The sequence below is a fragment of the Lygodium microphyllum genome, chromosome 23 (assembly GCF_053477565.2).
Source record: "Lygodium microphyllum isolate KBCC chromosome 23, Lygodium_microphyllum_v1.1.10, whole genome shotgun sequence".
NCBI classification, from domain to species: Eukaryota; Viridiplantae; Streptophyta; class Polypodiopsida; order Schizaeales; family Lygodiaceae; genus Lygodium; species Lygodium microphyllum.
Genome location: NC_141157.1, coordinates 46,283,522 through 46,302,756, shown reverse-complemented (window position 1 = coordinate 46,302,756; position 19,235 = coordinate 46,283,522).

Below are 19,235 nucleotides of genomic sequence, written 5' to 3'. Positions count from 1 at the left end.
ATAAATCCTAATGAAGGACTATGTATACCTGGAATAGCAAATAAACTCCAAAATACAAATCTGAAAACAAATTAAACCCTCTTGCCATGTTATGACAATAGAGACCTCAATGCATGTTTTCCTTTCTTTTCTTTGTTTTATCCTACCCTAATGCATCCAAATCACAAAGCAAACACCTACACTACTTCAACCTACTTTTCCAAATCCAAAAAACCAAAACTTACTTGCTAAGGAGATCGAATACCTATTCAAACTCCCTCGCTTCCTACATATCTACCTCAAGCACCGGTTCGGGGAAAACCCTACTTCAATGCTCGATTTGGAGCATGCAGGCACTCAAGCCTTGAATCCGTTGGTCTCAAAAATGAAACCAAAATGTAGAGGTGATCAACCGCCAAGACCCACATACTGCTTATTGTTTCAAGCATTCCAAGTTGAGTACTAATGACTACCTCTCACATAGCCGATGCATTATCTATCTCTATGAGTGTAGTGAGCTTACCTTCATGGCCAATCAAGTTGCCTCCTCTCTCGAGCACTCCGATATCTCCACGATCCAAGTGCAATCTTCAAGTAAGCTCGATCCTCAAGCTCCATGCTCCAAGCTCCATTGCCGCGAGCAAGAGAAGAGAAGAGAAGAGAAGAGAAGAGAAGAGAAGAAGAGAGGAGAATATGGAGATGTTCTCCACCATGGTCCCTCACCCTCACACACTCATACCCTCACACTCTCACACTCCCTCTCTCAAGCACAAGCACAAGCAAGTAAGCAGGAACAAGAAGAAGAAGAAGAAGAGGAGGAGAGCTACTTTTGGCCACACACAAGAATGAGCTTCTCATTCTCTTTTCAACTTTATATACAAAACCCTAAATCCCTTTTGGGTTTATCCCCCTTTTTACATGGCCGCCATGGCCTAGGCTATTTTTCCCATTGTCCTCCTATCTTCCTAGCTTTCTTCCTACTGCCCATCTGTTGAGATATCGAGCTCCACTCGTGATACGCCAGGGTGACCGTTGTGTATTTATGTCACCGACTTGTCAGTTGCAGACGCGGTTGGTACACCGCCCATGAATAATAGCTACATGACAGCTATCCTTATCTACTCTAGTTCGTGGCTCAGTTAGTATGCCATCTTAGTTAGTTGAGTTTGGTTTAAGACCCATATATAGGGTTCTTCTATTTCTTTGTATTAGAGTTCTTTTGGCTTACAAAACTAAGAAGAGGAAAACTGTTTTCAGCCTCCACCTCTGTGTGTATTCCCCCATTGTGCAAGCAAGAAAGCTACAAGTGAGACTCCTTCCTTCTCTCCCACAATCTTGACATGGTATCAGAGCCTTGTTCGTGGTAAGGAGCTCAAGAAAGTAAGCCAAGCTCGCAGTGGTCACCCCCCTTCCTTCTAAGTTCATTTACATTTGGCCTCTTTTGGTCTTGGCCCTCGGGCTCTCCCATTCTCGCGTTTGGCCTCCGTTTGATGAGGTGAAAATTTATGCGACCGTCTCAAAGTCCCCCACTGCTGGGCATTTCTTGAAGTCCCATCTAATATCCTGAGAAATTATGGAAATTTTGCAACCGTTTCTCAATGGGTCTTTAGAGCACTTTTGAAACCCGTCAGTTGCTTCCTGCTTAAAATCGACCCATTCGCCGATGTCGCCTTCAACAGAATTTATTTTTCCCTTGAAATTTGGATTTTTTGGCAAATTTTAAGCACCTTCACGGGGCAAGAATCCACTGCTCACCATGAAAATCAATCTAAGATTTTGTAAGCTTCCTTTCTTGCCACTTGTTCAATGATATGATCTGTACAGAGTAAAGGAAAACAGTCTCTCAAGGTTTCTATGTTCAGTTTCTTGTAGTTGATACATGGTCAAATTTTGTCATTTCTTATGTATCACAACAATCGGTGATACCTAGTTAGTATGCTGAATATCATAGATGAATCGTGCTTTTTGTAGTTTCTCAATCTCTTTCTTGACATGATGGGTATAGCAACAAGGATTCATGTGGCTTCATGGGCTTGGCATCAGGCTTGAGTGGGATCATGTGTGTAAGAACTTGTAGTGGTACATCCTTGAGGTCAAAGTAGTTCCACGCAAATACATCCTGATATTCCTTTAACAATTCTACAAGTCATGCTTCATCCTCTTCATTGAGGTCCTTAGTAATATATACCACCTTACGGGATTCCCTTGGGTCAGTGATTTTTACTTATGGGATCTCTTCTAGTCCCTCAATGGGTTCATTGGATGTGTTGTCATTTTTAGTCCCAAGCAATATGACTAGTCAATTGCTTTTCTTAAACTTTATGAAGTGGGGTGGTAGATCATGGGGTTTCTTTTGACTTTGAGAATCTAACTTAAACATTAAGTGTATCCTATTTCAAGTGTTTGCTCCTCAACTAGATTGAAAGTTTAGTTTTGGACTTTAGAGATTGAGATGCTTGGGGAATCTTTGGAAAAATTTGTGATCTTCTTTTATATTGAAGTAAGAGATTGTGTAGTGTCCTCATGGAAATTATCTTGGTTATTCTTGGCTAGGAATGCCTTTGGGTCAGGACATAGATCATAGGATTGAAACCTAGTTTGTTGGTGATTAAGAACTTTGTGATACTCAAGCCAATCCAATTCAAATTTTACTTTGATAAGTCCACCATCAATGATTAGACTCTCAAATTATGAGGGTTTTGGGTCCAAGCATTTTTTATCAATGGTGTGGTCATTAGTGTCATACTCCACTAAGTCTAAATCAGATTCTTCATTGTTTTGAATTGACAAATAGTCCATGGAGTCACCTATTTTCTCAACATCTATGCCTTACTCTTACATCAATGAGATGAAGAGTTCCTCAAAGATAGTTAGATTGGTATTTGTTTGATATGTGGAGCTCCAACATGGCGTTCACTGGCTAAGGACTTTACACAACTCAAGTTCATCCATTGGGATTGGATAGCCTTGGAATGTGGTGGGTATTGAGTCAGGGGCCATCATGAAGAGAGACACTGAAGTAGAAGGTTCGAGGATGAGAATTGTGACATCCATTGCATCTTTCTAACTCATGTGTTCATGGGAAAATCAATACTCCAAACTCCTCAATGATGAATGGATACTCTAAGGTTGCAAGGATATGCAACCAATCTTGCTCATCCTCAAGGGAGGGAATATACCTAGCCAATGGTTGGGTAATCGGAGGGTCGTTAGATCCCAAGTTAGCATCTAAGTCAATAGGATTTGTTTTTCAAGTTTCCATCTCGATGCATATTACTTCCTTTCAATTTCCTAAGAAGACTAGATTATTGCTAGTCTTTAATGAGACATGCATTGTGCATGCAAGGTCAACCAAGTAGTAAGTCATGGTCAGCTTCTTTCATAATAACAAAATTTACCTTAAATAGGACTTTTGATTTATAGGCAAGAAGCCTGATGTGCCACACTTGAAAGTGTTTGGTTGTATTGCATACATTCATGTGTTAGATGAGTTGCCAAAGAAGCTTGATCCAAAGGTTGAAAAATATGTTTTTATTAGATACTCTTTAGAGTAGAAAATGTACATTGTTATAACCCTATCATAGGTTAGTTCAGAGTGATCAAGGATGTTACTTTTTATGAGATGATCAATTGGTATGCATCTAGTGGTGATGCATTGGATGATCATGATAGTTATGTGGAGAAAGAAAAGCAATAATCTCAAAGCCTTGGTGGAGTAAAAACATCATCTAGTACTACATCTATAGTTAGACCTTGGTTTGGGAGGCTAAGGAGGAGTTCCATATCTTCAACTACATCTACTAGTGTTGTAGGTAAAGACAAAGAGGAGAAGAAAGTGTGAGATGGTAATGATGCATCTGCTAGTCATTTGGGGTTTATGAAGATTCTAGTGGTTTAGAGATTTTGGATTATGAGAGTGGTAATGTAAAGACTCCACTAAGCGATCTAGTGGTACACAAGTCTAGCAAGGTTAGATGCCCTAAATTAAGCATAATGGATATGGTCCTATTAGTAGGTACAAGGCTAGGCTAGTTGCAAAAGGTTACACTCAAGCATATGGCATAGATTATGAAGAGACATTCAGTCTAGTTGCTAGGATGGCAATTGTTAGATGTGTGATTGCTTTGACAACATCTCAAGGTTGGATTTTGAAGCAAATGGATGGAAAGAGTACCTTCTTGCATGGTGAATTGCAAGAAGAGTTGCATATAGAGTAGCCAATAGGTCATGAGAATTTAGAACATTCCTATGGGCTAAAGCAAGCACCTAGAGCATGGTCTATCTTCTTGGTATTAAGGTGATCAAATGTAATGATGGTATATGGTTGTCCCCAAGGTACTATGGCTTGGATATATTGTCCAAGTATGGTAGAAGTCAAGAACCATTTGAAGAAGAATTTTGAGATGAAGAATTTGGGTGAGTCAAGGTACTTTCTTAGTATTGAGGTGATCAAATGTGATTATGGTATGTGGTTGTCCCAAAGGTACTATGGCTTGGATATGTTGTCCAAGTATGGTATGACAACATGTAAACCTCTTTCAGTGCCATTGGAGTAAAATGAGAAGTTGAGTGCTGATGTTGGGGGATGAGATAGAAGACCCTACTATGTTCAAGAGGATAGTAAGGAGTGCAGATTGGGCTGGTACCATGTCTGATAGAAGATCTACCAATGGATTTATGTTTTTCCTTGGTAGTGTAGCAGTTGTATGTGGAGTAGCAAAAAGTAACCCACGGTTGCTTTATCAACTACAAAGGCTAAGTACACAGATACCACTATGGTAGCATGTGAGGTGATGTGGCTATAAAAGTTATTGGGTGAATTAGATGTGCAAGGAGATCGTCTAGTTGTCATTCCTATGACAACATGAGTAGTAGACATCAAGCTAACTAGGAATCTAGTATTCCATGCTAGGACAAAACACATTACATTACCACTTTTGAGAGAGAACGTACTTGCAAGTGAGATTGACTTGGTATATGTCAGCACACAGGATCAAATATCTAACATTTTCACAAAGGCATTGGGTGTAGAGAATCTTCAAAAATTTCAAAGGTTACTTAGAGTTGCAAAGATACAATTGAGCTTGAGGGGGAGTTTTAAGAAGGCAAGCTCAACACCTATGGACAGGAATGATGGACCGCTTGGTTAGACAGGTCCGCACATCTACATTTAACATTTCAATGGTCATTATAATCCTTACATGGCCACACTAACTTATCAATTATTATATTTTGTTTGGTGCACCTACTTACAATTGGCACATAGCTATAGCACTAATTTATTAGTATAGTCAATTATGCATTATTTAACTTAGTAGGCCACTTTCCTTTATATTGTATCTTACATATACTTTGTGTATATTGTATTGTGTAAAAGAAGAAGAAGAAACCAACAAGAAAATTTTTTGGCATCCATCTCTCTTCTTGCACTCTTGAGTGAGCTTCCTCTTGTGTGTATGGTTTGTATTTAGCACAGTAACTCAAGCAAGAATCCCCACCATGCAATTCTTGACAAAGAAAGGGTCAATAAGCCACAAGAGCAAGGAGAGAGGCACGTCACAATGCCTATATGCCATTCTACCACAGGAGCAATCTCAACCACACTTACACTCTAGTGCACTTATTGTAGAGGCACTACTTCTAACCAACCCTAGTGTACACATAACTTTATCTAAGGCACTAGCACATTACCTTAGTTCACATAACTTGTGCATTATCTCACTCTTGCACACAACCTTGGACAAGCATTTGCACTTAACTTATACACCTTGTGCCCTCACTGTTAGCTCAAATTCACTTAAGATCCCAAGTGCGCATCACCACATCTCTCATATGTGCAAGCACGAGAGTCTCTTTCATTCCAATACCAATCCATGGCCACCTTGTCCACAAGGGATGTTCATAAGGAAGAATAATAGTAGAAGATGACATCTCGTAGTGCACTAGTGTGCACTAGTATGCCCCTATGCGCTTGTGTGCACTATTGTGCACATGTGTGCATTGGCACTGGCATTTGCACTTATGCTAGCACATGCATGTGCACTTAAGTACCCTTGAGTGCACTCTAGGTCCACTGGTATAAACCTTGCACCTAATCTCACCTCATTCATTTGTGTACATTTAGACAAAACTTGCAGTAGTGGCCTTGACACACATTAACAGTGGCACACACTGGCACACAGACATGTGCACTTGTGATGCACTATCAAGATTGTGGGAGAGAAGGAGGAGTCTCACTTGTAGCTTTCTTGCTTGCACAATGGGGGAATACACACAAAGGTGGAGGCTGAAAACAGTTTTCCTCTTCTTAGTTGTGTAAGCCAAAAAGAAGTCTCATACAAAGAAATAGAAGAACCCTATATATGGGTCTCAAACCAAAGACAACTAACTAAGGTGGCATACTAACTGAGCCACAAACTAGAGTAGATAAGGATAGCTATCATCTAGCTATTATTCATGGGCGGTGTACCAACCGCATCTGCACTGACAAGTCGGTGACATAAATGCACAACATTCACCCTGGCATATCACGAGTGGAGCTCAATATCTCAACACTCCCCCTCGAGTTCAATCCCAATTCCTGCACACCAACTAGGTCTCTGAACTTGCGCAACTTCTCTGTGCCTAATGCCTTCATAAATATGTCAGCTACCTGATCCTTTGTGCTGACATAAACTAGATCAATAAGACCTAGTAAAACCCTCTCCCGCACATAGTGATAATGCACCTCAATGTGCTTTGTTCTAGCATGATAGATTGGGTTATTTGCCAAGTGTATACTGCTCATGTTGTCACAATAAATGACAACTGGCCCATCTGTAGGCTGATGCATATCATAAAGTAGCTTATGCAACCAAGCTACCTCACATGCAGCCATTGTTGCACCCCTGTACTCGGCCTCTGTTGTGCTCGACAAGGCAACTGTAGGCTGTTTCTTGCTGCTCCAAGTGACTGCAGCACTCCCAAAAGAGAACACATATCCACTCGTAGATCGTCTATCAGAAATACTACCAGCCCAATCAGCATCAGTGTATCCATGCAGTTGTATCTAAACCCCAGTCTCATAAAATAGTCCATACTGCAATGTGGACTTCACATACCTGAGTATGCGTCTAGCCGCATCCAAATGCGGTTTCCTTGGAGCCTGCATAAACTGACTTACCAATCCAACAGCATAGCTCAAATCTGGCTTGGTAATAGTCATATAAATCAAACTTCCTACTATGCGTCTATACATAGTAGGGCCTTCCAGAAGCTCACCTGCATCTGTGCTCAGCTTCACATTCTACTCCAAAGGAATTGAAATAGGCTTACAGCCTGTCATCCCATATTTGGACAGCATGTCCAATCCATACTGCCTCTGCAAGAGTTGTATCCCACTTGGTGATCTAATCACCTCAATGCCCAAGAAATAACGCAGCTCTCCCAAATCCTTCATCTCAAAATTTTGCTTCAATAGCATTTTCACATGAAGGATATCTTCATCATTGTCACCTGTCATAATCAAATCATCAACATAAATGACAATTAGCATAATACCTTTCTCTTTTTTTCTCACATAAAGTGAGAAATCTACCTTGGAAATCTGAAAGCCAATAGTGACAAGACCATGCTCTAGGTGCTTGCTTCAAGCCATACAATGCTTTCTTCAACCTGCAAACAAACTCAGGATGAACATCATGCACATAACCTAGTGGCTGCTCTATATATACCTCTTCTTGCAAATCACCATGCAAGAAGGCATTCTTTACATCCATCTGATGTAAAGACCATTCCTTTGATGCAGCCACAGCAATGACTACTCTTACTGTTGCCATCCTTGCAACCGGACTAAATGTTTCTTCATAATCAATGCCATATGTTTGTCCATATTCCTTGACTACTAATCTTGCCTTGTATCTGTTCACAGAACCATCTGCATTGTGCTTCACCTTATAAACCCACTTACAGCCAATTGCATTTTTACCTTTAGGCAAGGATACCAACTCCCATGTAGCATTTGCTTCCAAGGCATCCATTTCTTCATCCATGGATTTCTCCCATTTTTCTTTTCCCATGGCTTGCTCAAAAGAAGTGGGTTCTAGTTCCTGTATCACTTTGACCATATATGCATAGTGAATGGCTGTAAATCCATCATATTTCAGCCTATCCACAGGATACCTAGCTCTAGTAGACCTGCGCAAAGTAGGTTCACTCCGAGGTGCTCTCAAAACATCCCTGGTCTTCCTTACTCCAGGTGTAACAATAGAAGGAATACCCAACTCATCATCAATGCTCTATTCTGAGCCACTGGATTCACCATCCACATAAGAGTGACATGCATTCACATCAAACATGGGCTGATCTACCTTCTCTTTTCCTTTTCGTGATACTTGAATACCACTATCTGCATTGCTTTGAGAAGATTCTCCTGATCTCAATCTGCCTGTCCATGGCAAAGAATGTGAACCACTGCTAGAGGACGCTCCAAGTCCACTAATATTTTGTGACTGTTGCTGTGAATTCTGTGCAGCATTACCATTTTGTGCATCTACATCATCAATCACATTTACTGGTTTATACCAGCTACTCATCTCATCAAAAACAACATCTCTGCTCACTATAAACTTACGAGTAGAAGGGTTATAACATCTATACCCTTTCTACTTGTTGCAGAGAGTAACCAATGAAGATGCACTTCTCAGCTTTTGGATCCAACTTGGATCTCAACTCATCTGGCACATGAACATAGGCAATGAAACCAAAAATCTTCAAATGAGAAATATCTGGTTTCCTACCAGTACACCTCTCCTCTGGAGTCATCCCATGTATTGCTACAGTGGGAGTCCTGTTCATTATGTAGACTATTGTAGCAACTGCCTCAGCCCAATAAAAATCTGGTAGGTCTTTTTCATTGAGCATGGCACGAGATACCTCTCCAATATGCTTGTTTTTCCTTTCTACAATTCCATTTTGTTGTGGGATATGACTGCATGAATATTGCTGCTTTATGCCATGCTCCTGCAGGAACCTTGCAAACTCATTTGAGAGGTACTCTCCCCCTCCATTTGACCTTAGACATTTTATTTGCAGGCCTGTTTCTTTTTCAACCATAGCTTTAAGAGTTCTAAAATGCCCAAAAACTTCACTTTTCTTTTTCATAAAATACACCCAAACTTTTCTGCTATAGTCATCAATAAAAGTGACAAAATAATGACAGCCTTCAAGAGATGCAGCTTTAGTAGTCCACACATCAGAGTGGATTAATTCCAATGGCTTCTTACTCTCTTGAACATGTTTAGGAAATGGTTTCCTTGCCTGTTTTCCAAACTGACAGGCTTCACATACCTTATGCATTTTTGCAACCTTGAATTTAGGCAATCCTACAACAATATTTTGGGCCTGCATTGATTTAAGTCGTTGTACATTAACATGACCAATGCGTTTATGCCAGATATCAATATCTGCAACTACACCGGTCCCATGTGCAAACATTGCTGCACTCAATTCAGGCATGTCTGCATCCAATGTAAACATTCTGCCCTTCTTCTTTCCTTTTGCTATCAAGCGACCTTTATTTTTCATTCCTCAACAAAGCATCCATGAGGATTAAATCTGACCTGCAAGCCCTACTCAACCATTTGACCAACAGAAACCAGATTCTTGGTGATATTCGGGACATGAAATACATCGGACATGTATTTCTTTTTCCCATCCTGCATAAACAAAGGATTTTTTCCAATCTGCACAATAGGATGTACAGTATCATCATTAGTCTCCACAAATACTGGTTTTTCCATTTTCCTTGCATCCTCCATCCATTCTGCATGACCTGTCATGTGGTTTAATGCACCTGAGTCAACATACCACACATCGTTGCTTTCTTCTGTACTTATCACAGAATTGTTCATGTGCTGCACCATAAACAAATGCTCATTTCTGCTCATCACCCTGTCTACTAGAAGATGCATAATTCTCTTGTTGCAATTTCCCATTCATGATGTCATTCTGCTTTTTATAGCAGTCTTTAGCCATATGACCCATTTTACCACAGTAGTAGCATTCAACATTGCTGTTTGCATTTTGGCCTCTTTGCTATCCACCACGACCTCTTTGGCTCCCCCTGCCTCTAGAGTTACCACGTCCTCCTCCATAGGACTAGTTTTCTTGAGTTTGCTGCATATTCTGATTTCTACCACGGCCTTTAAATCGGCCTCCTCTACTTCTGCCTCTACCTCTTCCAGAATTTGACTAGAAGACAATTTCTTTTGAAGTTCCTCCTGAAGAAGATGCACCACCATTTCTTTGCTCCTCAGAAATTAGAAGAGCAATCAACTCCTCAAAATCAGGAAATCTTTCACGAATTGAAATGGATGTCCGAAACTGTGCATAATCCTTTCCTAGACCATTCAAGGTCACAGAAACTAAATCATCATCTTCCACTAGTGACCCAATGGAAGCAAGTGCATCTGCAATCTTCTTCACCTTCATGTGGTAGTCATTGATGCTCATACTTTCTCTTTGCACATTGTGCAACTCTTGCTTGAGCTGCATTTTCCTGGCTTGCGTATTTGTGCTATACATTTTTGACAAAGTATCCCATGCCTCCTTTGGCGTACTTGCATCCTGAATATGCACAATCATAGAGTCTGAAATACTGATAGACAACCAGTATATAACTTTCCTGGCTCTCTCATGCTATGCTTTGAATGCCTGCATTTGCTGTTGATTGGGAACATCAGGAAGAACTGGTTCTTCTTCATTTCCTGCAACAAATTCCCAATATTCTTTTCCCATAAGGAAATTCGTCATTCTAAACTTCCATGCTTGGAAGTTGTTCTTGTCAAGCTTTTCAGTTACAATCTGTGAAAGAGAATCAGACGCCATTACAGAATACTGCAAAAAATTCTGTCACTGCAGAGAACACAGCTTCAGCCTCACAAGGGCAAATCTGCAAAACTGACGAAAGTGGTATTTAACCACACAGTCACTTCCTAGTGACAATTTTGCATCAACAGGCATCAAGGATGATTTTGTAACTCCCAATGTCTCTGCGCACAGGCATACGATGCAATTTCTATAGTCACTTTTCACCGACATGTAGAACAGTGGCTGCACAGCATAAAATTGGGCCTTTTCCTGAGTGCATGCAGAAAACTTCCGCCTCCAAAACAGGCCCCGAAATGGCCTCAAATAAAAAAAACAGGGTCGTAGAGGGCTAAAGCATATTCCCACAGCATATATTGCCTTCTTGCTTCACCGCGAAGGGCGTCTCAACCTGAGACAATGCACTCTTGCAATTTCCGGCTGTGCTACCTGTAGAGATCTGCTCCCAAAACAGAAAATGAAAGCAACACTGCTCCTCTTACCAGAACACCGCGAGCTTGGCTTGCTTTCTTGAGCTCCTTACCATGAACAAGGCTCTGATACCATGTCAAGATTGTGGGAGAGAAGGAAGGAGTCTCACTTGTAGCTTTCTTGCTTGCACAATGGGGGAATACACACAAAGGTGGAGGCTGAAAACAATTTTCCTCTTCTTAGTTGTGTAAGCCAAAAAGAAGTCTCATACAAAGAAATAGAAGAACCCTATATATGGGTCTCAAACCAAAGACAACTAACTAAGGTGGCATACTAACTGAGCCACGAACTAGAGTAGATAAGGATAGCTGTCATCTAGCTATTATTCATGGGCAGTGTACCAACCGCATCTGCAAACTGACAAGTCGGTGACATAAATGCACAATGGTCACCCTGGCATATCACGAGTGGAGCTCGATATCTCAACATGCACTTGTGCCAATAACTCTAGGTACTCAAACCTAGTGCATCTATGTGCACTCGAATATGCTGGGGCACATGTACTCAAAACTTAGGTGCACTTGCACTTAAGCACATTTGCACTTAGGTGTGTGTGCACCTTTGTGCACTTATGTGCACTTTTGTGCTCATGCCTATGCTTGAATGCACATAAACTTGCACTGACACATAGTCCCATCTTAATGCACTATCCCTAGAGCTAGCAACACACCAAAACCTCACCTTCTATCCTAAGTGCACCACACAAGCATGCCATACCTATCCATACTATACATGCACAAGTGTTGGAACACTACTGCACACACACATTAGTGCACTTTTCATCCTAGTATGTACACACACACTAGCATATTAGTGTAGCACTTGTATATCAAGCCTCACACACTATCCTAGTGCACTAGCACTTGCACTTGTGAAAATACATAGTGTACTCCCATCTACATTGCACTGCATTAGCACACGTGCATGTGCATAGGTGTGCTTGAGCCTTGTCTTTTAAACCTTCCTAGTGTTGAGATATCGAGCTCCACTCGTGATACGCCAGGGTGACCATTGTGTATTTATGTCACCGACTTGTCAGTTGCAGATGCGGTTGGTACACCGCCCATGAATAATAGCCACATGATAGCTATCCTTATCTACTCTAGTTCGTGGCTCAGTTAGTATGCCACCTTAGTTAGTTGAGTTTGGTTTGAGACCCATATAGAGGGTTCTTCTATTTCTTTGTACTAGAGTTCTTTTGGCTTACACAACTAAGAAGAGGAAAACTGTTTTCAGCCTCCACCCTTGTGTGTCTTCCCCCATTGTGCAAGTAAGAAAGCTTCAAGCGAGACTCCTTCCTTCTCTCCCACAATCTTGACATGGTATCAGAGCCTTGTTCGTGGTAAGGAGCTCAAGAAAGCAAGCCAAGCTCGCGGTGTTCTGGTAAGAGGAGCAGTGTTGCTTTCATTTTCTGTTTTGGGAGCAGATCTGTGCAGGCAGCACAACCGGAAATTGCAGGAGTGCATTGTCTCAGGTTGAGACGCCCTTCGCGGTGAAGCAAGAGGGTAGTATATATTGCGGGAGAGGGCTTTAGCCCTTGGCGACCCTGTTTTTTTGATTTGAGGCCATTTCGGGGCCTGTTTTGGAGGCGGAAGTTTTCTGCACGCACTTAGAAGAAAGCCCTGTTTTATGCTTTACAACCACTGCTCTACAGGTTGGTGAAAAGTTACCACAAAAATTGCATCGTATGCTTGTGTGCAAAGACATTGGGTTACAGAATCATCCTTGGTTCCTGTTTATGCAAAATCGTCACTAGGAAGTGACTGTGTGGTCAAATACCACTTTCGCCAGTTTTACAGTTTTTCCCTTGTGAGGGTGAAGCTGTGGTTTTTGCAGTGACAGAATTTTTTGCAGTCTTCTGTAATGGCATCTGATTCTCTTTCCCAGATTGTCACTGAAAAACTTGACAAGAACAACTTCCAAGCATGGAAGTTTAGAATGACGAATTTCCTTATGGGAAAAGGATATTGGGAATTTGTTGCAGGAAATGAAGAAGAACCAATTCTTCCTGATGTTCCCAATCAATAGCAAATGCAGGCATTCAAAGCATGGCATGAGAGAGCCAGGAAAGTTATGTACTGGCTGTCTATCAGTATTTCGGACTCTATGATTGTGCATATTCAGGATGCAAGTACGCCAAAGGAGGCATGGGATACTTTGTCAAAAATGTATAGCACAAATACGCAAGCCAGGAAAATGCAGCTCAAGCAAGAGTTGCATAATGTGCAGAGAGAAAGTATGAGCATCAACGACTACCACATGAAGGTGAAGAAGATTGCAGATTCACTTGCTTCCATTGGGTCGCCAGTGGAAGATGATGATTTAGTTTCCGTGACCTTGAATGGTCTAGGAAAGGATTATGCACAGTTTCGGACATCCATTTCAGTTCGTGAAAGATTTCCTGATTTTGAGGAGTTGATTGCTCTTCTAATTTCTGAGGAGCAGAGAAATGGTGGTGCATCTTCTTCAGGAGGAACTTCAAAAGAAGCTGTCTTCTACTCAAATGCTGGAAGAGGTAGAGGCAGAGGTAGAGGAGGCCGATTTGGAGGCCGTGGTAGAAATCAGAGTATGCAGCAAACTCAAGAAAACCAGTCCTATGGAGGAGGACGTGGTAACTCTAGAGGCAGGGGGAGCCAAAGAGGTCGTGGTGGATGGCAAAGAGGCCAAAATGCAAACAGTAATGTTGAATGCTACTATTGTGGTAAAATGGGTCATATGGCTAAAGACTGCTATAAAAAGCAGAATGACATCATGAATGGAAAACTGCAACAAGGGAATTATGCATCTTCTAGCAGACAGGGTGATGACAGAAATGAGCATTTGTTCATGGTGCAGCACATGAACAATTCTGTGACAAGTGCAAAAGAAAGAAATGATGTATGGTATGTTGACTCAGGTGCATCAAACCACATGACAGGTCATGCAGAATGGATGGAGGATGCAAGGGAAATGGAAAAACCAGGATTTGTGGAGACTGGTGATGATACTGCACATCCTATTGTGCAGATTGGAAAAATTCCATTGTCTATGCAGGATGGAAAAAAGAAATACTTGTCCGATGTATTTCATGTCCCGAATATCACCAAGAATCTGGTTTCTGTCGGTCAAATGGTTGAGCAGGGCTTGCAGGTCAGATTTAATCCTCATGGATGCTTTGTTGAGGATATGAAAAATAAAGGTCGCTTGATAGCAAAAGGAAAGAAGAAGGGCAGAATGTTTACACTGGATGCAGACATGTCTGAATTGAGTGCAGCAATGTTTGCACATGGGACCGGTGTAGTTGCAGATATTGATATCTGGCATAAACGCATTGGTCATGTTAATGTACAACGACTTAAATCAATGCAGGCCCAAAATATTGTTGCAGGTTTGCCAAAATTCAAGGTTGCAGAAATGCATAAGGTATGTGAAGCCTGTCAGTTTGGAAAACAGGCAAGGAAACCATTTCCTAGACATGTTCAAGAGAGTAAGAAGCCATTGGAATTAATCCACTCTGATGTGTGGACTACGAAAGCTGCATCTCTTGGAGGCTGTCATTATTTTGTCACATTTATTGATGACTATAGCAGAAAAGTTTGGGTGTATTTTATGAAAAAGAAAAGTGAAGTGTTTGGGCATTTCAAAACCCTTAAAGCTATGGCTGAAAAAGAAACAGGTCTGCAAATAAAATGCCTAAGGTCAGATGGAGGGGGAGAGTACCTCTCAAATGAGTTTGCAAAGTTCTTGCAGGAGCATGGCATAAAGCAGCAATATTCATGCAGTTATACCCCACAACAAAATGGAATTGCAGAAAGGAAAAACAGGCATATTGGAGAGGTATCTCGTGCCATGCTCAATGAAAAAGACTTGCCAGATTTTTATTGGGCTGAAGCAGTTGCTACAGCAGTCTATATAATGAACAGGACTCCCACTGCAGCAATACATGGGATGACTCCAGAGGAGAGGTATACTGGTAGGAAACCAGATATTTCTCATTTGAAAATTTTTGGTTGCATTGCCTATGTACATGTGCCAGATGAGTTGAGATCCAAGTTGGATCCAAAAGCTGAGAAGTGCATCTTTATTGGTTACTCTCTGCAGCAAAAAGGGTATAGATGCTATAACCCTTCTACTCGTAAGTTTACAGTGAGCAGAGATGTTGTTTTTGATGAGATGAGTAGCTGGTATAAACCAGTAAATGTGATTGATGATGTAGATGCACAAAATGGTAATGCTGCACAAAATTCACAGCAGCAGTCACAAAATATTAGTGGACCTGGAGCGTCCTCTAGTATTGGTTCACATTCTTCGCCATGGACAGGCAGATTGAGATCAAGAGAATCTTCTCAAAGTAATGCAGATAGTGGTATGCAGGTATCACGAAAAGGAAAAGAGAAGGTTGATCAGCCCATGTTTGATGTGAATGCAGGTCACTCTTATGTGGATGGTGAATCCAGTGGCTCAGAACACAGCATTGATGATGAGTTGGGTATTCCTTCTATTGTTACACCTGGAGTAAGGAAGACTAGGGATGTTTTGAGAGCACCTGGGAGTGAACCTACTTTGCGCAGGTCTACGAGAACTAGGTATCCTGTGGATAGGCTGAAATATGATGGATTTACAGCCACTCACTATGCATATATGGTGAAGGTGATACAGGAACCAGAACCCACTTCTTTTGAGCAAGCCATGGGAAAAGAAAAATGGGAGAAAGCCATGGATGAAGAAATGGATGCCTTGGAAGCAAATGCTACATGGGAGTTAGTACCTTTGCCTAAAGGTAAGAATGCAATTGGCTGTAAGTGGGTTTATAAGGTGAAGCACAATGCAGATGGTTCTGTGAACAGATACAAGGCAAGATTAGTAGTCAAGGGGTATGCACAAACATATGGCATTGACTATGAAGAAACATTTAGTCCGGTTGCAAGGATGGAAACCGTAAGAGCAGTCATTGCTATGGCTGCATCAAAGGGATGGTCTTTACATCAGATGGATGTAAAGAATGCCTTCTTGCATGGTGATTTGCAAGAAGAGGTCTATATGGAGCAGCCACCAGGTTATGTGCATGCTGTTCATCCTGAGTTTGTTTGCAGGTTGAAGAAAGCCTTGTATGGCTTGAAGCAAGCACCTAGAGCATGGTCTGACAAGATAGGACAGTATCTTGTCACTATTGGCTTTCAGATTTCCAAGGCAGATTTCTCACTTTATGTGAGAAAAACAGAGAAAGGTATTATGCTGCTTGTCATTTATGTTGATGATTTGATTATGACAGGTGACAGTGATGAAGATATCCTTCATGTGAAAATGCTATTGAAGCAGAAGTTTGAGATGAAGGATTTGGGAGAGCTGCGTTATTTCTTGGGCATTGAGGTGATTAGATCACCAAGTGGGATACAGCTCTTGCAGAGGCAGTATGGATTGGACATGCTGTCCAAATATGGGATGACAGGCTGTAAGCCTATTTCAGTTCCTTTGGAGCAAAATGTGAAGCTGAGCACAGATGCAGGTGAGCTTCTAGAAGACCCTACTATGTACAGACGCATAGTAGGAAGTTTGATTTATATGACTATTACCAGGCCAGATTTGAGCTATGCTGTTGGATTGGTAAGTCAGTTTATGCAGGCTCCAAGGAAACCACATTTGGATGCGGCTAGACGCATACTTAGGTATGTGAAGTCCACATTGCAGTATGGACTATTTTATGAGACTGGGGTTCAGATACAGTTGCATGGATACACTGATGCTGATTGGGCTGGTAGTATTTCTGATAGACGATCTACCAGTGGATATGTATTCTCTTTTGGGAGTGCTGCAGTCACTTGGAGCAGCAAGAAACAGCCTACAGTTGCCTTGTCGAGCACAGAGGCTGAGTACAGGGGTGCAGCAATGGCTGCATGTGAGGTAGCTTGGTTGCATAAGCTACTTTATGATATGCATCAGTCTACAGATGGGCCAGTTGTCATTTATTGTGACAACATGAGTAGTATACACTTGGCAAATAACCCAGTCTATCATGCTAGAACAAAGCACATTGAGGTGCATTATCACTATGTGCGAGAGAGGGTTTTACTAGGTCTTATTGATCTAGTTTATGTCAGCACAGAGGATCAGGTAGCTGACATATTCACGAAGGCATTGGGCGCAGAGAAGCTGCGCAAGTTCAGAGACCTGCTTGGTGTGCAGGAATTGGGATTGAGCTCGAGGGGGAGTGTTGAGATATCGAGCTCCACTCGTGATACGCCAGGGTGACCATTGTGTATTTATGTCACCGACTTGTCAGTTGCAGATGCGGTTGGTACACCGCCCATGAATAATAGCCACATGATAGCTATCCTTATCTACTCTAGTTCGTGGCTCAGTTAGTATGCCACCTTAGTTAGTTGAGTTTGGTTTGAGACCCATATAGAGGGTTCTTCTATTTCTTTGTACTAGAGTTCTTTTGGCTTACACAACTAAGAAGAGGAAAACTGTTTTCAGCCTCCACCCTTGTGTGTCTTCCCCCATTGTGCAAGTAAGAAAGCTTCAAGCGAGACTCCTTCCTTCTCTCCCACAATCTTGATACCTAGTGCACCTATACTCACCTATAACACATCATGTAAACCCATACACTAGTATGCTACTATTGTACTCACCTCATGCAATCCTTGCACAAGCACACAAGTGCATTGTAACAATTGCACTAGCACAACCCTTGCACAATGTTGTACCCTCAATACACCTTGTATACCCATGCACTAGAATCAACTTAGCTCCTTGCAGGTTGGAGAGTGTATACATTCCTTAGGGCTATCGCAGACTTCTTCATCTTAGTGCACTATCATGATGTACTAGAGAACCATCCTTGTAGTAGAGCTCCAAAAAAACTTGCTTTGTACCACTTTAACTCAAGCATCTCAGTGCACATCCTCCTTATAATCCTACCTAGCATATGAGTTTGCATCACCTAATAACATTGTAGTTACCACCCTTTGCAACCTAATGCACTACAATAGTGCACTAGCACATTGCATAGGTGGACATACCTTGTGAACTTGTGTGCCACCAATCTCCACTCTTTTGCTCACATAAACCAGTGCACACCCAAGCATACTTGTCCACCCAGCTCACTCATATAGATACATTTTCATGCACATGTAGTCGACTCCCATTGTGTGCTACCCCTTGCATACCTACTAGAGCACATAGCTACAATATGATGGCCGCAAGGAGCCTCCTTCTCCAAAATCCTTGATTCATATCTTGCCAAAAGTGAGGAGCTTGAGTTTATCAAGGATAGATGATGTATCTTTCCAAGACACTGAATGACCATACTAATGCATACATAGCCCCATCACCTTTGCACGACATCCTTAAAACATATCAAACACTTTCATGAACATATCATGCATAGCTTGCATCCACAATAACTAAATAAAGTGCACTACACATCACATACATGCACTAGGGCATGCCTAGTGTGCATAACTTAATTTTAGCTCATAGTAACACATTGTATCATGTATCACTTCCATCTCTGCTTCCTAGCAAACCTACATATCAAGCACCACACTAAGGCACTCTAACCAATACTAACGATGCATATTAAGATACCTCCCACACATGAAACCTAATGTCCACATGCATTAACTCACTCTCACACAATCATAGCATTCCACCTTAAGTATTTAAGTGCACTAGCACATAGACAGAGTGACTGTGGTTGGGGAGGTTGGCTATAGAGAACAAGCATAACAAATATGGATGGGAGGTTGTAGAGGCCGAGGACAGATTGAGTGGGTAATGGGGGCCTCCAATATTGATGGTTTGATAGTAGGTTGTTAAATGTACTTGAAAAGGAAAAGGAAGTGCATTACATGGGGATGTCTCTATCTCATTGTGTAGTGCATAGTGTTTGTGCTAGTGGAACTAGGAGTTGGGTCGAAACCTTAGGCAAGCTCATG